Here is a 23,603-nt window from a genome sequence, read left to right as displayed (position 1 = left end):
GTGTGTGTGTGTGTGTGTGTGTGTGTGCGCGCGCGCGTGTGCGTGCGCTGTGGGTGGGAGACGGTGAGGAGCATGGGGCCGAGGATGAGGGCCAAGGGAGTGACCGTGTGCTGGAGAGGTTCTTCCTTAGGGCACTGGGGCCTCGAAGGGGTCTTGGGGGTAAAGGGAAAGGGTGGCCCAGATGACGCGGATAGGCGATGTGAAGTGACTGTGTGTGTGTGTGTCCTTTGGTTCAGAGGTGGACTCTGGGGTCTTGGAGGGACCCCAGGTGTGGATATGTGCAGGGAAACTGGGCCCCAGAAGTTATCCTATATTTTTGTGTGTTGCGCATGGGAGGCCACCCTGGGGTATGCGTTGAGGGGCAAGGGTGAGGACCCTGGAGTGAACCCCGTTTGTGTCGGTTCAGAGGGAGGGGCCTACGGAGTCATCCTGTGTAGGGTTTGGGTATAGAAAGAGGTAATTAGGTCCCAGGGAGTGCTTCTGTGTAGGAGTAGAAAGGGGTAACCGGCGGTTATTAAGGTGGTCTGAAGACCGAACTGGTTACAAGGTAATGATCCCGTGCATGTTTGTGTATTTTGCCCGAGGGCCTGGAGATTGGCAGCAACTGGAGCGGTGGGAGTGACCTCTCCCCTCTCTCCGAGGCCGCCTGGCACTCCCCCCCCCCCGCCCACAGCTGTTGGAAACAAAGAGCTTCCTGGGGCTTTAATGGATGAGACTGGGGAGGAGGTCGTCCAGACAGTGAAGTTCCCTCTTCCTTTCAAAAGGGGTCCCAGAGGAGCCAGAGGATTCAGGCTCTGGGACAAGGAGAGGCACCCAGGTCTGGTTGAGGGTGGTTGGGTCCTCCTGGAGCTGGCCTAGCAGATGCTAGTGATAACAAGCCACAACCTTGCTAACTTGCCCCTTTATCAATTCTCAGTTCCCCACCTGTCTTCTTTAAACCAAAGGGATTGGGGGGAGGGAGGGTGGACATCAGGCCACAGGGGAGTCCACTGGCTAATCCCCCTGGACAACCTTTGTACCTTTGGGCTCTTGAAGGGCCATTGTTTGGGGAAGTGAGGAGGGAGCAAGAGGGCTTCAGTATAAATGCCACCCTAAAACTTTTTAATAATTTGCATAATGGTATATTTTATGAGGGGGGAGGGATTTTGAGCAGAGCACACAATGTCATATCCATTAAAAGCTTTCCATCCATGTAATAACTTTTACATTATTTTCCTAGTGTTAAATATGATATGGGATATGCTTTAATAAGTAATCACACTTTACTTGAAAATAAAAAAAATTTGTATATTGGAGTGTCTTTTTGTAACACATAGTGGTTATCAAACTTGTAAGTGATCACACTATGTCAGAATATTTTACGGACTAATGTGCTGCGGTTCTTTGTTTTTGCTAAGCTAATTTGTTCTTAGCAAGATATAGTGTTAGATGTATATGCTTTTTAACTCTTTAGTGCAGAGTACAAGTTTTAAGAGAGGAAACAGAGGGCTGGAAACCCACATGGTGTCGGGAGAGGGTACTGATCAAGGGGTCATGTCCCATTCTAAGCAGCTGTGTAATTTGGGGCAAGTCACCTAATTTCTTTGTTTTCTTAGTTTCCCCTTCTATTAAAAAAAGGGACTTGGATCTAATAATATGTCAGACTTCTCTCAAGGAATTCATGTATTTATCACTGATATTTCTATTACCATCGAGTTGATTCTGTCACTGATACAGATATCAGTAAATTAGCCTGATAAAATAAAATGTTTTCTAACTCTAAGATATAGTTTAGTAACGCTGGATCTAAAACTAAAGTTTTGACTAAATGATATTTGCAGATTCTTGTTATAACTGTTTCTAAGATGAGGATCTGGGAACGATTCATGTGGAAAACATCTTTTTAAAAATTGATTTTTAAGAGAACTATAGTAATCCAGTCTGGACAGATGATTGGGCATAGGTTTTTTAGTGACTTTTATTACACGTATTTTTCACATAGATGTGAGTTTTCTCCATTGTTTATTTACTTGAGTTTTAAAATCTAAATACTGGTCTTGACTCCTTGTCGTTTTTCATTTTTGGTTTTGAACTATGATTTCAGTCTTTTCTGACCTTTCTAGAGCCTGATTCTGTCAGTTGGGTCACTCATAGCTTTGTGGCGCTTGTAAAAGTGAAGCAGCAGCTCTATGGCTTTATTAATACAAGTTGTCTACATCGTGGAAAAAGATGGAACCCTGTGATATTTCGCTGGAGACTTCTTTCCAAGTTGATGTCGATACGTTAATCAACCAGATATTCAACCAGCTCTGCATCTTCTTAGTTCAGTTTAACAGATTTTTCAGCTTTTGCTGTTCTGCATTTTCCTATTTTGTTCGTCAGTCTGTCATTAAAAGATTCTGTCAGGTGGTTTTGTTAGAATCAGTTATATATATGTCTGTAGCATCCTCCCTTTTTCCATTTCAGTAATTCTATCAAAAAGCAAATGTTTTATAGCCTGTTTTAATAAAGAGCCCATGGTGGCTTTCTCTTTTTAGTGCGTTTAAAACTGTTATATATCCATTCTAGAATTTTTCAGGAGATACATGACAAGTTTACCCTTAGATGTTTTCTGAATCTGCGTTTCTTCTTTTTTTCGAAAATTGAGACTGTGTTCTTTTATTTCTGGACTTCTGGCACCTTGTCAGGATATCTTAGATCAGCAGCAGTAGTTTTTAAGCCAGAGCCAGAAGTTCTTTTAGTATCATGGGGTGCGATTTGTTTGGATCAGAAAGCAAATTCTTTTGAACTAGCTCTGTATTCTGTTACTATACACTATCCATGTCGGTTACCTTAGATGTTAGCTCCTTTTGATCAGTGTTCTACCCTTTCCAGTTTGAAGATCATGCTCCTTGATGAAGATTACCAAAGCAAAGAAGCGGAATGATTCTGCATTGTCCCTGTCATCTCTTGATATTACATCTTCCCTAAGCAGTGGGCCCTTTGTTTAGCTCTTTTTGTTCTGAACAAGCCTTTTTTTGTTGTCCCCTTGCCCCTAAGATCCCCACTCATTCTGGACTTTATACTTCTATTTTTTTTTTTAAATCTTTGCTTTCATACCATTTTATTTTAATCATTTGTTCTTTTAAAACTAACTTGCCAAAAAGAAAAAAGTTTGAGAATATATGATACATATGTGACTAAAGATGAATTTTGAGCCTAGAAGACCAGGTGACCTTAGACATGACACTTTTTCTCATTTGTAAAATGAAGATGATGGTGGTCCTTTCTGGCTTTAGGATGTTTGAAAAGAACTAATGAGGTGATGAATATGAGGAGTTTGTATCTTAGGGAATGATGTTAAAGAGGTAGAAAAACATATTGGGAGACCAATGAGTATAATCTGATGATAGAATAAGGTGAAAAATTTGAACTAGATTTTAAGTGTCATGGAAGTTGGAAGTGGGTTTTCTGGATGATGATAAAAAAAAACACCCATTGCCATTGAATTGATTCCAACTCATAGTGACCCTGTAGGACAGAGTAGAACTGCCTCATAGAGTTTCCAAGGAGCAGCTGGTGGATTCAAACTGCCAACCTTTTGGTTAGTAACCTGAGCTCTTAACCACTGCACCACAAGGTCTCCCTGGATGACGATGAGGATGGTATAAATGGATGAAGAGAAGTGCCATGTTAGTGGCAATTCAGAGCTCTGGAGAATGAAAAGTGTGTTTTCCTAATTAGTTATGAGATCTTGGTTAAGACACTTTACTTCTAGATTCCAGGTAGTAAAATGTGGGTATTCATTTATTTAATAAAACTTGATTGAATACTTCCTTAGTATAATCTAATATAGTAGATGTTATGTGAAAGGTATGGAGACGCCATCCCTGCCCTCAAGGACTTTAAGCTCCAACAGAAGAGGTCAACCTCTTATAAATATATACAGTGTTTAATACATCTGGGCTTGATTTTTTTCCTCTACCAACAAGGATTTATTGAACATCGACAGCACTGGAATTTTTTTTTTTAATAGTGTACAATTAAATGGTTCTTAGTATATTCACAAAGTTTATAACTATCAAAAACCAAAAAACCCACTGCCATGGAGTTGATTCTTACTCATAGGGACCCTGTAGACAGAGTAGAACTGCGTCATAGGGTTTCCAAGGCTGTGAATCTTTATGGAAACAAACTGCCACATCTTTCTCCTGTGGAGTGGCTGGTGGGTTCAAACTGCCAACTTTTTTGGTTAGCAGCTGAGTACTTTAAGCACTGTGCCACCAGGGCTTCTTTACAACCATCACCACTATCTAATTCCAGAAAATTTCTATCACCCCAGAAAGAAACTTCTTACCCGTTAGCAATCACTTCCCATTCTTCCCTTCCCCACTGTAATGCCCTGGCAACCACTAATCTACTTTGTCTCAATGGATTTGCCTATTCTCAGCATTTGATATACCATATTTTTACAGAAATAATGCACACCTTTTATGTTTGTTGGCTAACTGTGCCCTCCCCCTGCAAGGTATTTTTGAAAGGGCACTATGCTGATTTTTTTTTACAGCAACATATAAAATAAAGTTGACATAGCAGCATTTAAGAAAATATCTCACCCCTGGGGAGGAGACCGCAGTTGGCAAACAAACATAGAAGGTGCACATAGTTGTGTAAAAATACAGTAAATAGAATCATACAGTATGCTGCCTTTTATGTCTAGCTTCTTTCACTTAAGGGCCCTGGGTGGCGGCGGTGCAATGGATCATTTTTATATGGCCTTTCCAGCCATGGTCTTGTAACTCCCACCAAATTATTGAGTGGGACTATGCAAATAAGGTGCTTGTGGCCCAAAAAGGGATTGGACAGCTTGCTAATAATGCAAATAAGGTACATAGCACCCTGTGGGGGTGGGACCATGCAAATAAGGGGCATGGAACCCTAATGAGGGGATTGGTAAGTTTTGCCATCCTGCTAGGGTTAAAATGAGCCATTCCAGAGGCAAATAGGGGGCCTCATTACCATCAAGAAGAAGAGCCAGGAGTTGAGCTTATCCTATGGAACCAGGTCCCTGTGCAGAGAACCTCCTAGACCCAGGAGACAGAGAGAGAGCTGTAACACCAGAGACAAGATAGCGAGAAGCAGTGGCAGGCAAGAGGCAGTGGCAAAGAAACAGCAGCAGCAGAACCAGGAGATGAGCATCAGACAGCTTGGTGGGCTTCCTGAGGGGCAAGGCGGTTATAGTAGGCTTGCCAGCCAGTGGAGTGAGAGAGCTGAGTGCCTTTGGTCAGGAGGCTTCCTGGAGGAGCAGGATCCTCTGGACGCTTGTCAGCGAAGCTAAAAAGCTTTTCAACAGTTGCCCAAGCAGGGCAGAGGCCAGGCCGAGGGGCCCAGGGGCCAAGGTAGAGGCCTGCATGCTGGCACGGCCAAGGAGCTGTCCTGACTGAAGAACTGTCTCCTGAGTTGTTCCTGATCCTGAATTATAGCCTGTTATTTCCCTAGTAAGTCCTATAATCGTGAGTATGGTCTGTGAGTTCAGTGTGGCCACTGCAACAAATTATCGAACCCAGCAGAGAAGTAGAGAGTGCTGCGGGAAGGACGGCTAGTGTCAGAATTGGTAAAAAGATGGAGGGTCGAAGTATGTTTGACCTCCACTTCATAGGAATCAGCCTTGGGCTGATGTTGATGGTGATTCTCTCTCCTCCCCCTTGTGAAGTTAGATGAGAAGGTCAGATGACGCTGCTGCCATGCCATTTTTACAGTGGCACAGTTTGCACTGGATTACTAACCTAAAGGTTGGTGGTTTGAATCTACCCAGCAGCACCGTGGAAGAAAGGACTGGCCATCTGCCTCTGTAAATATTACAGCCAAGAAAATCCTATGGAGCCAAGAAAACCCATGTAACACGTGGGGTTACCATGAGTTGGGTTCGACTTGACAGCAATGGTTTTTGTTTTTTCCTTTCACTTAATGTTTTCCAGATTCATGCATGTTGTAGAATGTGTCAGAACTTCCTTCGTTTTTATGGTCAAATTTTATGTATATGACACAATTTTTTATCCATTCATCAATTGATGGACACTTGGGTTGTTTCTGCTTTCTGGATACTATGAATAATGCTGCTATGAACATTCATGTATAAGTTTTTGTGTGGGCATATGCTCTCATTTTGCTTGGGTATGTACCTAGTAGTGGAATTGGTGGGTCATATGGGAACTCTGTGTTTAACATTTTAAGGAACTGCTAAACTGTTTTCTAAAGTGGCTACACCATTTTACATTCCCATCAACAATATCTGAGGGTTCTAATTTCTCCACGTGTTTGTCAACACTTGTTATTGTCTTTTTGATTATAGCTATCCTTAGTAAGAAGTATGTCTCATTGTGGTTTTAATTTGCATTTCCCTAAAACTAATGATGTTGAGTATCTTTCAGTATACTTACTGGCCATTTGTATATCTTGTTTGGAAAAATGTCTATTCATATCCTTTGCTGGGCTTGATTTTGACATTCCCTTAGTAAATCATACGGACCCATTCCTAGCACACAGATGCTCTGGCTGGTGGGTTAGCTCTAGTTTGTCTGAGGACCTTTGAGTTCTTTATTTACAGAAGACATTTGTGTTTGTTCTCAAACTTGTTTATACCAGCGGTACTTGTAATTCAGATTTAATAAATATTACTCAAATTGATGAGCTAAGAGTACAAAAGGTTATTTTTATGAAATGCTTTGAAAAGACTTGATAGTCAAGAGGCTAAATGAAAAAATTGTCTTTGAATGAATTAGATTGTGGTCTAGACAACTGAAACAGATTGGGGAATCCCTGTAACTCTCTGGAAGGATTCTGCTCTCAGAAAACTTTTCAAGCATCTTTAAGTGCTTGTTTTATTTTAAAGGGAAGGAAAATGGACATTGTAGATGATAGAATTTGGGTATGGCTTATACAAGAAAGTAGAGAACTGTATTCAGCAGACTCATACTAAAAAGGTCTTGGTGCTGAATTAGGAAATGAATGTACAGTTGTATGTTTGAAGTTAAAATGATTACTATGTATATATTTTATTTAAAAATGATTTCTTGCTTTAACTGATTTTTTTTTTTTAATTAATTGACTAACTGTCAGTCTTGAATATGTCTGAAAAGAAGGCTTTTACTGCACAAGGTGACTTAAGGAAGACAACAATGTTGAGGGAATGAATAATTCTGACTTGAAGGAATCAAAAATGTTTCATTGAGTAAATGGCACTGGAGCTGGGCTTTAAAAGTGAGAATAGAATGTCAGCTTGAAATACCAGGTACACTTCTACCTGTATCCTTTGCTAGAACCTCTTGCCTGGAACCTTCTTGTCCCTATTATTTATCTCCTTAACTTCTTCAGGTCTTTCCTTTAATGTCACCTTCAAAATGATGCTTTGAAATTGCAGCCTTTCCCACCTGCCGTCCCCTTTACCTCTCCTCTACTGTAGACTTCCTTCATGCTTTCTTCCTGCTCCAAAGCACCTGTTGTTATGTGACTTACTGTATACATTTTACCTGCTGTGTTTATCCTCATGTAAGCTCCCTGAAGGCAGAGATTTTTGTCTGTTTTGTTTGTTGCTGTGTCAGCAGTGCCTAGAACAGTGTCTGGCACAAAGTTGGGTGCCCAGTATATATTGTGGAATGCAGTAATGACTGAATGAACATAGAACCTCAGGGGAGTTGGAGTGAGCTTTCTAAGTTGAGGGAATGGTTTTAGACAAGGCACAGCAGTGAGAAAATGAAGGGAGTATTTTGAGAATACTATAACGTGGGACTCATGGCGATCCTATGTGTTATAGAGTAGAACTACTCCATTGAGTTTTCTTGGCTGTAATCTTTATGGAAGCAGTTCTCCAGGACTTTCTTCTGTGGAGCCACTGGGTGGGTTTGAACCGCCAACCTTTAGGTTAGCAGGCAATTGTCTGTGAGTCAAAATTGATGCAATGGCAACAGGTTTTTGTTTTTTTTTTTATGATGTGGGGTTTAAGGCAGGAGACTAAGGGAGAAGACGAGGCATACACACATATGGCTGGATTAATGGATAGCCTTGAAGGCTAATCTGAGGGTTTGGTGTTTGCTCTGTAGGCAAAGGGAAGTTTTTAGAGAGTTTGAATGACATCATGTTTTTACAAAGCAAACTCTGGAATTGGTGAAGATGGAATGGAGAATGGAAGAGATTGGGAGCATGGTGAAAGGTAACAGTGAAGATGGGAAGAGTTGAGAGGACTTGTTTGGCTTGCACAGAGTGAAAAAAATTCTGTTGGTTGTTAATCATTAAAAATCTGGAGATTTCATCTAAAAATCTGGATTTTTGCCTTCCTTCTAAAGTTGGAGGATCTGACAACATTGGCCTCTCATTTCCACATGGCAAAAGTCAGCTAGCGCTGTCTACTGGAACATGGAGCTCTTCAATTTGTTGAGTCCCCACCCAGCCTGCCTTTTTCATTGATTTTTTCTACCTTAACCTCTGGATCTCCTGTTAAAGAAGGTGGAGTGAATTGTGATGCTCTTAATTTGGGATGGAGAGCCAATTTGGGAGGAGAGTCAAACTGATGTATTTTCCTTCCTTAATTCCTGTTATAAAATAGCCGCCAAATTGAATATAAACCCTTATTTCTGCAGTGCCCAGCCCTTCCCATCTGTATTCCTTGCAACCTCCACTGTACTCTTCCTTAACCTTTTTTTTTGGTTTTTAATTCACTTCCTATCTCTTCATATTTATAACCTACCCTGCTATCTCTGATTATGCCATTTTCCTTGAAACACTCTCTAATAGTGTTTTTTTTTCTTCTAGATTTATATATATGGTTACTTATCAGTATCATAGACACTCCTCTCTTTAGCCAACTGAAATATTTGTTCTTAAAGTAAATTTGCTGTTGTTATTTTTCTTTTAATCTAGAAGAAAGTACAGGCCAAAGAAATTCCTCTATATCTGTATGTGACCAGTGTGTAGTTTGAGGCTTCTCTTTTTTTTTTTTTTTAATGGTTGTGCTTTAAGTGAAAGTTTATAGTTCAAGGTAGTCTCTCATACAAAAGTTTATACCTACATTATTATGTGACCCTAGTTGCTCTCCCTGTACTATGACAGCACACTCTTTCTTTCCACTCCAGATTTCCTGTGTCTATTCAGCCAGCTTCTGACCCTCTCTGCCTTCTCATCTCTCATCTGGACAGAAGCTGCCCATTTAGTCTTATGTATTACTTGAGCTAAGAAGCACATTCTTCATGAGTATCATTTTGTGTCTCATAGTCCAGTCTAATCTTTGTCTGAAGAGTTGGCTTCGGGGATGGTTTTAGTTTTGGGCTAACAAAGAGTCTGGAGGCCTTGTCTTCCAGGGTCCCTCCAGTCTTGATCAAACCATTAAGTCTGGTCTTTTTACTAGAATTTGAGTTCTGCATCCCACTTTTCTCCTGCTCCGTCAGGGACTCTCTGTTGTATTCCGGGTCAGGGTGGTCATTGGTGGTAGCCAGGCACCATCTAGTTTTTCTAGTCTCAGGCTGATGAAGTCTCTGGTTTACGTGGCGCTTTCTCTCTCGGGCTAATATTTTCCTTGTGTCTTTGGTGTTCTTCATTCTCGTTTACTCCAGGTAGTTGGGATCAATTGATACGTCTTAGATGGCTGCTTGCAAGCTTTTAAGACCCCAGATGCCACTCACCAAAGTAGGATGGAGAACATTTTCTTAATAAGCTTTGTTATGTCAACTGACGTAGATATCCCCTGAAAGCATGGTCCCCAGATCCCTCCCATCCCTGCTACTCTGTCCCTCAAAGTGTTTGATTGTATTCAGGAAACTTCTTAGCTTTGGTTTAGTCCAGTTGTGCTGACTTCCCCTGTAGTGTGTGCTGTCCTTCCCTTCACCTAAGATAATACTTGTGTACTGTCTAGTTAGTGAATAACCCTCACCCTTCCTCCCCAGCCTCGTAACCATCAAAGAATGTTGTCTTCTATGTTTAAACCTTTTCTTGAGTTCTTATAATAGTGGTCTTATACAATAGTTGTCCTTCTATGACTGACTAAATTCACTCAACATAATGCCCTCCAGATTCCTCCAAGTTATAAGATGTTTCACGGCTTCATCGTTGTTCTTTATCGTTGCGTAGTATTCCATTGTGTGAATATACCATAATTTGTTTATCCATTTGTCCGTTGATGGGCACCTAGGTTGTTTCCATCTTTTTGCTATCGTGAACAGTGCTGCAGTGAAAATGGGTGTACATATATCTATTTGTGTGACAGCTCTTATTTCTCTAGGATATATTCCAAGGAGCGGGATAGCTGGATTGTATGGTACTTCTATTTCTAGCTTTTTAAGGAAGCGCCAAATTGATTTCCAAAGTGGTTGTACCATTTTGCATTCCCACCAACAGTGTATAAGTGTTCCAGTCTCTCCACAACCTCTCCAACATTTATTATTTTGTGTTTTTTGGATTAATGCTAGCCTTGTTGGGGTGAGATGGTATCTCGTTGTAGTTTTGATTTGCATTTCTCTAGTGGCTAATGATCGTGAGCATTTCCTCATGTGTCTGTTAGCTGCCTGAATGTCTTATTTGTTGAAGTGTCTGTTCATATCCTTTGCCCATTTTTTAATTGGGTTATTTGTCTTTTTGTTGTTGAGGTTTTGCAGTATCTTGTAGATTTTAGAGATTAGACCCTGATCAGATTTGCCATAGCCAAAAATTTTTTCCCAGTCTGTAGGTTGTCTTTTGACTGTTTTGGTGAAGGCTTTTGATGAGCATAAGTTTGATTTTTAGGTGCTCCCAGTTATCTAGTGTCTCTTTTGGTGTTTGTGCATTGTTACTTATGGTTTATATTCTGTTTATGCCATGTATTAGGGCTCCTAGTGTTGTCCCTATTTTTTCTTCCATGATCTTTATCGTTTTTGATTTGATATTTAAGTCTTTGATCCATTTTGAGTTAGTTTTTGTGCATGTTGTGAGGTACGGGTCTTGTTCAGTTTTTTGCAGATATCCGGTTATGCCAGTACCGTTTGTTAAAGAGACTATCTTTTCCCCAATTAACAGACTTTGGGCGTTTGTCAAATATCAGCTGCTCATAGGTGGATGAATTTATGTCTGGATTCTCAATTCTGTTCCATTGGTCTGTGTATCTGTTGTTGTACCAGTACCAGGTTGTTTTGACTACCATGGCGGTATAATAGGTTCTAAAATCATGTAGTGTGAGGCCTCCCACTTTGTTCTTCTTCTTGAGTAATGCTTTACTTATCTGGGGCCTCTTCCCTTTTCATATGAAGTTGGTGATTTGTTTCTCCATCTCATTAAAAAAGGCTGTTGGAATTTGGATCAGGATTGCATTGTCTAATAGTGTTTTTATCAAATCTATTTTTCCTTTATTTTCTTTTCCTTTACATTCTTAAGTTTTAGTATTTCCCCTTTTCAACCTTTCCTTTCTTTCCCAATTCTTTAGGTGGAAACAGTTTATTGTTTCTTTTTCGTTAACATTACAGGTATACATGTTGAAATTCCTCTAACCATTGTTATAAAATGCATAACTTTGGATATGTTATAGATAATTTTGTGGTTTTGCATATGGTCTAAGAATGTGTTATATAAAATCTCTAAGTATTTGATTTAACTGGATGTATCCCAGGATAAGAACAAATTTGTAAACAATCCTTGTATGCCTGCAAAGAAAGTGTATTTCCTTGCTTTGTCAGTCTCCATATTACATAACTATTAATTTTACTAAAAAATGTTTTAATATTGATATAATTTCAAAACCTCGAGTTATTTAGAACTAGAGAAAGGTTACAACAGTGCACCCAGATTCCTCAGTTATTAACATTTTACCACATTTGTCTTAACATATTCTCTTTCTATATCTAATATATATGTATTTTTGTTTGTTTTTTTTTGTCCCTCCCCCCACTCCCGAACCTGACTCTGACAAGTTAGCCCTGACCAAGAGGAAAGGTTTAATTTATGCTTTATAGCAGTTCAGTACTTTTAATTCTTTGTTGATTTGTTTTGTCATACTCTGTTAATGAAATATTAAGGCCTCTGATTACAATGATGCAGGTTTATTTTTTACAGGTTTTTGTTTTTCTTATATTTTTGTTGCTCTATTTGAGACATATATGTTCAATATTATTTCATTATTTGTTGTACTTTTTACTTTTGTTTAGGGTAAATTTAAAGTATCTCTGAAGCCATAATAAACTAAAAAAAACTCAAACCCGTTGCTGTCAAGTTGATTCTGACTCATAGCGGCCCTGTAGAACAGAGTAGAACTGCCCTCTTTTTTTCTGGATTTGTTATCTTTTTGTTTTTAAGTGTTAGGATTTGTTCCCCAATCCAGATACTCTACTTTAAAGGCATTTAACACTTCAGCCCATTTACATGATTTATGATACTCTTAATCTTTTTTTTAAGTGTATAATCCAGTGTATTTTAGTGTATTTGTAGGGTTGTACATCTGTCACCACAATCAACTTTAGAAAATTTTTATCCCCCCCCAGAATTTGGGATGGAGACGCTCATTAGCAGTCACTCCTTACTCCATAACCTCCCTACAGCCAGCCCTGGAGACAACCACTAGTCTACTATCTGCCTATGGATTTGCCTGTTCTGGACATTTCATGTAAAGAGAATCACACAATATATGTTTTTTTTTTTGTGACTGTTTTCTTTTACTTAGCATAATGTTTTCAAGTTTCATCCATGTTGTAGCATGTATTAGAACTTCACTCCTTTTTATGATCAGATAATATTCTAAAATGTGATGTATGGATATACCACATTTTGTTTATCCATTATCAGTTGATAGCCATTTGGGTTGTTTCCATTTTTTGGCTAGTATGATTAATGCTGTTATGAACATTCACTTACAAGTTTTTGTGCGGACATGTGTTTTAATTTGCTTGGGTATGTACCTAGGAGTGAAATTGCTGTGTCATACCATGACTTTAATCCTGATGCCACGTTTTTCTTCATATAGTCCAGTTTCTCGAATTATTTGCTCAGCATACAGATTGAATAAGTATGGTGAAAGGATACGACCCTGATGCACACCTTCTTGACTTTAAACCATGCAGTATCCCCTTGTTCTGTTTGAACGACTACCTCTTGATCTATGTACAGTTTCCTCATGAGCACAGTTAAGTGTTCTGGAATTCCTGTTCTTCGCAGTGTTATCCATAGTTTGTTATGATCCACACGGTTGAATGCCAGTTCCTGGAGAAGGACATCATGCTTGGTAAAGTAGAGGATCAGCCAAAAAGAGTAAGACCCTCAACGAGATGGATAGACACAGTGGCTGCAACAATGAACTGAAGCATAACAATGATTGTGAGGATGGCTCAGGACCCGGCAGTGTTTCATTCTGTTGTACATAGTGTCACTATGAGTCGGAACCGATTCGACAGCACCTAACAACAATAACAACTATGACTTTACGTTTAACATTTTGAGGAACTACCAGACTGTTTTCCAAAATGGCTGTACCATTTTACATGCCTACTAGCAATATATGAGGGTTTTATATTTCTCTACATATTCAACAAAACTTATTACTGTATTTTTAAATTTTTTATCGTGCTTTAGGTGAGAGTTTATAGCTCAAGTTAGTTTCTCATACGAAAATTTATACACATATTGTTACGTGACCCTTGTTGCATTCCCTGTAATGTGATGGCACACTCCCCGTTTCCACTCTGGGTTTCCGTGTCCATTCAACCAGCTCCTATGCCTTTCTGTCTTCTCATCTCGCCTCTGGACAGGAGCTGCCCATTTGGTCTTGTGTATCTAATTGAACTAAGAGGCACACTCTTCACGAGTATTATTTTATGTTTTATAGTCTATTCTAATCTTTGTCTGAAGAGTTGGCTTTGGAAGTGGTTTTAGTTCTGGGTTAACAGAGGGTCCGGGGACGATGTCTTCTGGAGTTCCTCTAGTCTCAGTCAGACCATTAAGTCTGGTCTTTTTATGTGAATTTGAGTTCTGCACCCCACTTTTCTCCTGCTCCATCAGGGACTCTGTTGTGTTTCCTGTCATTGTTATTGTATTTTTTAAAAATTTTATTTATTTTGCTGTTGTTGAGAATATACACAATAAAACATATGCCAATTCAATAGTTTCTACATGTACAATTCAGTGATATTGATTACATTCTTTGAGTTATGCAACGGTTCTCCCCCTTTTTTCTAAGCTGTTCCTCCCCCATTAACATAAACTTACTGCTGTCTAGGTTCCTATCTCATCTCTCGAGTTGCTATTGTCACTTTGATCCCAAATAAATATATCTTAAAAGAGCATAATTCTCAAGGCAGACATAACTTTACTAGTTTGGTTTTAAGAAGACGTCGGGATATTTTTGGTTGAAGGTTTAAAGATTATCTCGGGGTAGTAGTTTCAGGATTCATTGAACCTTTGTGACTCCAGGAAGTTTGGAGTCCCTGAAAATGTGAAATTCTGTTATAGCCAATCATCTTCTAAGTATATATTATCCTTTATTTTCTCTATCTATGTGCTTTCTTTAATGGAATTTAAATTTTTAATTTCTTTTGTGCTGGGCTGGGAGATAACTTCAACTCATTTACCCCCTCTCCCTGTTTTTCTACCATTGTTAGAAACATTGTTTTAAGAGAACTATTTTCATTATTCATATTATTAGTTCCATTATTGTGTTCTCTAGGGAGAAATGAGGCATTTAGTGGGTTGGCATACTTCTCATATGCTTTGAAATTCTATGTTTAAATCTTAAAATTCTCTAGTATATGCTTTTAATTTATTAGGTGATTTAATTTATTATTAATCCTTGTTGGTATTCAAAACCATGTACTCTTCAAAAGTGTCATGTAGTTTTCATGTCTTGGTTGCCCCGTCATTTTTTGAAGTCTTTTCAGATTTAAAGTTCTTAACATATTCTACTTTGAAAAACTTTGGCAGGTATTATGTTTTCAACCGTAGCTCCATTTCTCTCATTTTGTGCAAGTATTCTGAGTTGGGGAAAAAAAACCCACACCACTTTTCCTTGTTATTAAAGCAGTATTTGCTTGACGTAGAAAATTTGAGGACTCTGGAAAAATATGAAGAAGAAATCTTTGATGATAGCCATTCTTCTGTGTAGTCTCTTAATATTCATGCTGAGACTATTTCATTTTATACCAGAAACATCTTTGAGTCTTTTCCCGATAATAGTTTTTGCTTTGGAATTTTCTGTTTAACTGGAGGCCCTGTTGTTCACAGGTTAGCTCTCGTTTTGGGATTTTTAAGTTCAGTTTATTTTGCCTTGTCAGCTATTCATGTAACATTTTACAAGTGAATCTAAATTGCTGGTATTGCTATCAGTTCTGTTGTTTATAGCCTAATTGATATATTTAGATTCTATATTGTTCACAAGTTAGCTCAGTCTAGTGTTAATTTTTCAGAGTTCTTTTATCGCTTTTGAAAATAATCTTAAGTTCATAAATGCTGGCTTGAGATGTGTTTACTTACTTTTTTTGAGGTATATTTTTAGATGTGCAATTGTGTTTACTATTACTGTTTTCTTTTATGTCTAGTCCACAAGTGCCTCCTAATTCCCATTTAAATTATACCTAGGGTTTAAAATTCTAAAACATTAAAAAAAAAAAAAAAACTTCACTATTTTAGAACAAATAGTGGGGTTTGAGGCTATGGTTGTGTCTTTTCAGTTTTGGTTTTGGTGATTCAGCCAAAGAGGAAAAGTATCCTTTATAGTTTTCAGTGCTTTTTGTAATGATCTCATTTAATCCTTACAATCCTATGAAGGATTATTATGCCCATTTTTACTCCAGGAGACTGGGATTTTTCAGAGAGATTTAGCGCTTGGCTAAGATCATATAGTTACATAATCAAATAATTGGAGCTCCGAGTTTGGAAGTTGTTCTAAAACACCAGACTTTTGTGAAGTCCTTTTAAAATTCTGTTTTAAAGTAGTTAATTGAGATTCACCAATGCCAGTTTGCAGGTTGTTTTTCAGATTTTTGCCTTTGCAAGTAACTTCCTGGGTTCTGGCTACCTCCTATTCTACTTAGTGTTAGAAATAGAACCAGAACATATTGTTCTTGTTGTTAGATTTACATTCTGATTTTGTTTTTTTCATTTCACAGTGGTCTTCTTTCCATAGCAACACAAGTTTTATTTTTTAAAGATACTTAATTGTGTTTTCAGTGAAAGTTTACCCAGGTTAGCTTCCCATTTGACAATTTCTATAGAAATTGTTCAGTGATATTAGTTAACATTTTTCACAATGAGTCAACATTCTCTTTAATTGCATTCTCGTTTTTCTGTTTCCAGTGCTCTAATTTCCCTGCCCCCTTATCTTCTCATCTTTGCTTTAGATTAATTGTTGACCTTTTGGTCTCATATGGATGATTTTTTAATGGAGCACCATACTCACTGGTAATATCCTTTATTTTGTGTGTCAATCGGTTATTATTATTATTATTTTTTTATATTTTAGGCTTACAGAACAAATAGTTTTTCTCATGAAACAGTAGTACACATATTGTTTTATGACATTGGTTAACAACCCCACAACATATTAACCCTCTAACTTCTCAACCTTTTTTTTGTGGTGAAAATACACATAGCCAAAGATACACTGTTTCAAAAATTTCTACATGCACAGTTCAGTGACATTGACTACGTTTTTCCAATTGTGCTGTTATTCTCACGTAAGATGAAGGCTTACGGAACAAAATAGTTTCTCATTTAACAGTTACTACAAATGTTGCCCTATGACAATGGTTAACAATCTCACAACACATCAACAATATCCTTACTCAACCTTGGGTTCCCTATCACCAGCTTCCTTGTCCCCTTCTGCCTTCTGGCCCTTGTCACAGGACTCCTGTACCTCGTTAGTCTCATTTGGTTTTACGGGGCTGTCCACTCCCAGGCTGAACAGTGAACCTCGGAGGTAGCTTCACCACTGAGCTAAAAGGGTGTCTGGGGGCCATACTCTCGAAGTTTCTCCAGTCTCCTTTAGGCCAGTAAATCTGGTCCTTTTTTTGTGAGTTAGAATTATGCTCTACATCCTTCTCCAGCTCTGTCCAGAACCCTCTGTTGTGATCCTAGTCAGAGCAGTCAGTGGTGGTAGCCGGGCACCATCTAGCTGTACTGGACTCAGTCGTCAATCGGTTATTTTGCTAAAAGGTGACCTCTGGGGATAGTTTCGGTTCAGGGTTTAAAGTATCTCAGAACATTATTCTCAGGGAGTCCTCTAGTCGCAACTGGTCCAGTAAGTCTGGACTTTTTTAAGAATTTGAGTTCTGTTCTGCATTTTCTCCCGTTCTATCTGGGTCCATCTTTGTCGCCCTGATCAGAACGATAGGTAATGGTAGCTGGGTACCATCTAGTTCTTCTGGTCTCAGGGTAGATGAATCTGTGGCTCATTTAGGCTGTCAGCCCTATAGTCTAGTTTCTTCTCTGAGACTTCGGTTTCTTTCTCTTTTGTCCTGATGAGTAGAGACCAATAGTTGTATCTTAGATCAATATAAGTGTTTCTATTACATACTTTAATGACTGCTTAGTATTCTATCAATAATTTAATTAATTCCAAACAAATGAACATTTAGGTTGTTTCTACCTTGCTGAAGTTAACAATCTAGTATGTACAGTGTATGGTTTTTCCTTTATCCTTATTCTAATTTCCTAGAAATAGAATTGCTAGGTTAAAGAATAAAGACAATTAAAATTTCGGTGTATATTGCCACATTATCCTTTGAAACGTTGTGCCAATTTCTACTCTCACAGTTGGTTTGAGTGCTTATTTTTCTATACCTTCTCTAGCACTGGAGCTAATAATAATAATAATAGAAGTCTAATAATAGCGTACTTACTGTGTGCCGTGGAGTGTTCTAAGTGCTTTCTGTATCTTAGTTTAATCCTCCATCAACATTCTGAGATATGTATGCTTAATATTCCCATTTTACAGAGGTGGTAAATGACCAACATCACATAGCTAGTAAGTGGCAGAGTCAGGATACTGATCTAGGCGGTCTGGCTTCAGGTTCTGCCTCTTAAATACCACATTATAATGCCTGTTCATCGTATTTTGTTTCAATTTTCCCAAAATTCAAGTAGCATGATTGTTTTATCTAATTAAAAATTTTTTATTTTTAAATTGAGACATAATTCGTATAACATAAAATTCATCATTTAAAACTATACAGTTCAGTAGTTTTTAGTATATTCACTATGTGAGTACAACCATCACCAGTATTTAATTCTAGAACGTTTCTATCATCCCATAAAGAAACCCTGTACTTATTAGCAGTTAGTCCCACTATCTCCCCTCCCCCAACCCCTGGCAGCCACTAATCTACTTTCTGTATGGATTTACCTATTCTGGATATTTCATATACAGTAGATGGAGTCATACAGTATGTGGCCTTTTGTGTCTGGCTTCTTTCACTAGTGTAATGTTTTCAAGGTTATTCCATGTTGTCACATGCGGTTGTTTCATCTGATTTTAAAAGTAATACAAGTTCATTGTAAAATCTCAAACAATTCAGAAAAATACTGAATAAAGAACAAATTCCACAAAGAGATACAACTGTGAGTCATTTTTTGATATATACCTTCCATATTTTTTTTATAGTCATTAAAAAATAAGTTACATCACATGAGGTCGCTGTGAGTTAGAATTGACTGAACGGCAACCAATGATAACAATAAACATTTATTTTATTTATTTTCAATCTGCCTTTAAAAAAACAAAACAAAGCAAAAAAAAAAACAAAAACAAAAACCTTAATGTATCATGTCAGGAATCTTGTAGAGATTTGTCATCATTATGATCTGTGAGAAGGAAACATAGGTTTGCAAACCTAGTATCAGAACCCCAGAGTTCAGAAATAGGAGAGAGCATCACAGTTTCGGATATTTGGGTAGGACAGGATAGGGCTAGAGAGACCAAGGTCACCTCTATTACTTGACTCAGGCGCGAGATCTTTTCTTCGATCTGATCTTGCTGCAGATTGTCCTCCCCATCACCCTGCCTAAACCACCTTGACATAGAGCCATTTGTAATTGAAGTAGGCAGCAGGGAATGATTGTAGGTGTGGGGGTAGATGATTGACTGATTGAAGTGTTATTTAACAGAGGGTAGTTTGGCAGTAGTATGCAGAATGGAATGGAAGAATATCAGAGTCAGATAATGGTGAGGCATATGTGAAATTTCTCTTGTTAAATATAGCTTGGAAAAGTTTTAGTCATATGCTGTTAATGCTTTTTAATGTAAATTGCTTTTGCTTTTGTATCATAAGATATTGAGCAAAATTTATTTTTCCCCTTATATCTTTATAGTAGAGGTAATGTGGTTAATTTAGCAAACATGTTGAAGATAATTTAATTTCTAATTCTGATTTTCAGGGACTGAAATTAACATTCATTAAATCTGTTCTTATTTTACCCCAAAATGTCTTCCCACTGATGTGTGTCACGATGATGTGTCCCAACCTCGTATTGGTTGGGAGTTGAATGTCATATCTAGGGAAAGAAATTGAATCTTTGTTGTATACCTACTTGTCCTAGGCACTGTGTTAGTTGCTTTTGAATACATTATTTCATCTGATCATTACAATATCCAAGTGAGGTATTGTAAAAGCTGAAGAACTAGCATGCAAGTCTGGTCGTGCTCTGTCCATTACATAGCAAACTGTCTCTGGGGTTGTATTTGAAATCATGTTGTTGTTGTTGTTTTCCCATGTTAAATGTAACTAGAATAGAAACTTGGAAAGGGGAAAAGTCATCCATTGTTCAACTGGTATAACACTATTCTGTTAACATTTTTGTTTTTTCCTAGGTGGATTTTTCCTGTATTTTTTAAATTTTTACTTCATAATCATAGTGTATGTGTATAGTTTGTCTTCTGCTTTTTCACTTGACATTCATAAGCATATTTCCATATTGCTACATTATGTGCATAACTTCTTTAAATAGCTATATAATATTCCATGGCTGTACCATAATGTTCTTAACCATTTCCTGATATGGAAGATTTTAAATATTCCAACTATTTCCACTCTTTTCAGTGTAGATATTGTGGAATTGTCTTATAGGCAGTTGGATACAAGGGCATGAACAGGCTGCACTTGTTTGGGAGTGAAACCATTAATCCGGGGTCCTGTCAGATTGGGTAGGTGTGCTTTTATGAAAAATGGCAGGTTTCCCAAATACAATAAAGTATTCACATGTAGACACTGAATATAAACCCTTAAATATATATTTATTAACCAGTTTTTTGAGAGAAGGCCAAGAATTTCTTTGCGAACAGTTGGAGTTTCCTTTTTCCACACTCCTAATGCGTTGATTACAAAATCTAGTTTTTTTAACCAGAAATTACTTTTTATTCAATTTTAAGTTAATAATTTTTTTTGTTTGTTGTTGTAGTTTAAGTGAAAGTTTACATTTCAAGTTAGTCTCTTATACAAAAATATATACATATATTGTTAAGTGACCCTAATTGCTCTCACTATACTGTGAGAGCACACTTCTTCTTTCCACCTGATTTCCCATGTCCATTCAACCAGCTCCTAACCCTCTCTGCCTTCTTAACTCACCTCTGGACAGAAGCTGCCCGTTTAGACCCATGTATCTACTTGAGCTAAGAAGCACACTCTTCACAAGTATCATTTTATGTCCCACCGTCCAGTCCAATCTTTGTCTGAAGAGTTGGCCTCGGAAATTGTTTTAGTTCTGGGCTGATAGAGAATCTGGGGGCCGTGCTTTCCAGGGTTCCTCCAGTCTCAGTCAGACCACTAAGTCTGTTCTTTTTACTGGAATTTGAGTTCTGCACCCCACCTTTCTCCTGCTCCGTCAGGGACTCTCTGTTGTGTTCCCTGTCAGGGCCAACAAATTCTAGTTTTAATCCATTTAAAAAGGCACTTAGAGACTTGTGGATGCAGAATTCTAGATTTTTATCTTGCCTAACCCAATGCAACAGCAATTTTTTAAGCAATTCATTTTTTCCAAGTCTTTCCATGGCATTCAATTTAGTTTTCATAGAAACAACTTATTTTCATCCAGATGGAGTGTTGAAATCACTTAATTTACAGTGACAAGTGCACAGGCTGGGTAACACATGTAATACTCTTTAAGCACCAAGAGCAACTCCTGGTTGGAGCTAAAATGCTCACAGGTGTTCTAGAGGGTGGCCTAGCAGCCTTGAACATTAGTGCCATGGCATCAGTTGGTATGGTTTACAGAGAATAGAACACATAGGTTAATCTGGAGAGTTGATTAAATTGGAGGTAAGTTCCAAGAGTACTGTGGGGGTGACTGGGCAGTGGGAGAAGAAAAATGAATGAGTAAATGAGAAGTGGTCAGAGAGTTGGAGGATAGTCAAGGTAGATTATTAGGTTGGAGGGGGAGGCCAGGAGTGTCAATTGCTGTAGAATGTTCCAGAAAAGAATTGGAAGATTAAGAAAAAAGCTATTGGATCTTTAGAACAGGAGGTGGTACTGACCTTGAAAAGAAGTGTTTTGTTAGGACGGGGGAGGAAGTCAAGTCAGGCTTACTGGAGGTTAAGGCATTATTAAAAGATGGGCCCCCCACTGTGAGTCAGGACTTACATAAACTGGGAGGCTGTATATTTAGGTCCCTGTGTTGAAATGAAAATTAGCTATGGTAATGTGTAGAGATCTTGGAGACTGCTGCTTATTTGACACATTTTCTTTGGAGTGATTATGTTAGAGAATGAATGTAAAGTGTTTGGTTTCATCTTTTGCAGTGGTTCTCAACTGGGGACAGTTTTGTCCCCAGGGGACATTTGGCAAAGTCCAGAGACATTTTTGGTTGTCACAGTTTGGGGGAATGCTACTGGCATCTAATGGGTAGAGGCCAGGGATACTGCTACACATCTGGCAATGCACAGGAAGCATCCCACAACAAAGACTTAACTGGCCCAAAATGTCAATAGTGCTGAGGTTGAGAAACCCCAAATTCTATCCAAACATCCTGCAAAGTTTTCTGTTCTCTTTTGGCTCTCCATAAAGGTTAGCTGACTTGTAAGAACTCCAGAATTAACTTATAGAAGAGTGGTAGAAAATGCATATCATCCTGGAGAGAAGATAAGTCTCATTTTGAACTCCCACCTGAACCTTTTAGTGGTGTCAGAAGGTAGGGATTTTGGCAGCTCAGGTTCATAGTAAGTAGGATTCCTTCCTCGGGTGTGTATTATTTCCCAGCTTTGAAATGTTAATGAATATCAAGACAAGTTTTACCTTTAGAGAACTGTATGATGGGCTGATTAGGAACAGAGCAAAATATTTTTATTTTGAGCCACTCTTCTCAGTGCTTCTTTGTGTAAAATATTTCTACTTGGAGAATTGATTTTTTGAGGTCCTCAGTAATGGCTCATCTGTTTTGCTGAATTTCTATTTTGTGCCCAGTAAGGCAGGTGTGTAATCATCATCATCATTATTGACGGGTAGTAGAGTGCCCTCTTGATGCCTAGTACTGTACAGAATCCATGAAAAGAAAGAAAATTCAGAAGAGGATCCAAAAATAGATTCCTTCTCTACAGAGTTTGAGCTAAGGCAGTGGTTCTCTGAGTGCCAGGAAATCATGAGGCTCTTGATAAATTTATCATGTGAACTGTGATATAGCACAAAATTATTTGTTTTAAGGCTTTTGCTTAGAAATGTTTATACATGCAGTCATATCAGGATTATGTTTTTAACTGCATGTATCGGAGACTTGACCATTAGTGACTTAAATTATATATTTATTTCCTATAACAGTGAGTCTGGAGGGATGAAATCCAGGGTAGGTCTGTCTTTCTGCTCTCTTGCTCTACTGTCTGTATACTCTGTCATCTTTAGCTTGTGGCTGTCATTTTCATGCATATAAGATGGCTGCTACGTCCTTAGGCAGGAAAATGAATGGAAGAATGAAGAAGTGACAGTGCCTATGTTTGAACTGTGGCACAGAACACGGGAGGCTGGAAAATACAGGTTATTCAGCTAGTACCTTGCCTCCCTGAACAAAATTGGGATTCTTTTACTAGGTAAGAAAGGAAGAATGGATACAAGGTAGGCAATTAGCAGTGACTAACTACCACAATAACAAAACAATTTAAAATGTACATTCATGAGCTTGTGACATTCATGACCTTGTGTCCTCTTAAAACACAGTCAAACTGAGTGTGATTATCTGCTGGGATTTTTCTAGTAATATTCTTTACTTATCTGTTGAACATTAGCTTTTTTGATAGCTAACAAGGAAGTAATATACTGATGGTCTAAGAACTATAAATTTAAAAAAAACTTAAAATTGAGAAAATTCTTTCCGTTGACTTTTTTTTCCCCTTGCAATGAGGAAATAAAATAGTTACTTGATTTTAATGAAGGCACACCCTAGTGTAGGACACCAGTTTTCCTAAGGAACACAGTTTGGGAACCATTGATATTAATACTGTTTATGTGTACTACTAAATTATTTGTGTCTCCACTTTCACTTCTGTTGTTTATCTAGATGAAAACATTCTCTTTTCTTCTTCATATATTAATATTACTTACATATTGTGGGCAACTAACATTAGTTTTAAATGTCTTTTCCATATTTTCTACTATATTTTATAATCAGAAAAAAAAAAACTTATTTTTCAAGGTCATTGTAAGTCTCGCCTTCTCTGTCACTGC

At 38.1% G+C, this 23,603-nt stretch overlaps 1 protein-coding gene across 2 annotated transcripts in view; it reads left to right on the top strand.

The window, feature by feature from the left end:
• The window catches only part of LOC101358126 (myb/SANT-like DNA-binding domain-containing protein 3), a 135,053-nt gene that overhangs the window by 35,366 nt on the left and 76,084 nt on the right, over positions 1-23,603 (top strand). The gene's annotated exons all lie outside the window — the stretch shown is intronic.

The sequence above is a fragment of the Trichechus manatus genome, unplaced genomic scaffold (assembly GCF_000243295.1).
Source record: "Trichechus manatus latirostris isolate Lorelei unplaced genomic scaffold, TriManLat1.0 scaffold00016, whole genome shotgun sequence".
NCBI classification, from domain to species: Eukaryota; Metazoa; Chordata; class Mammalia; order Sirenia; family Trichechidae; genus Trichechus; species Trichechus manatus.
This window is presented reverse-complemented; position numbering and strand designations above follow the sequence as displayed.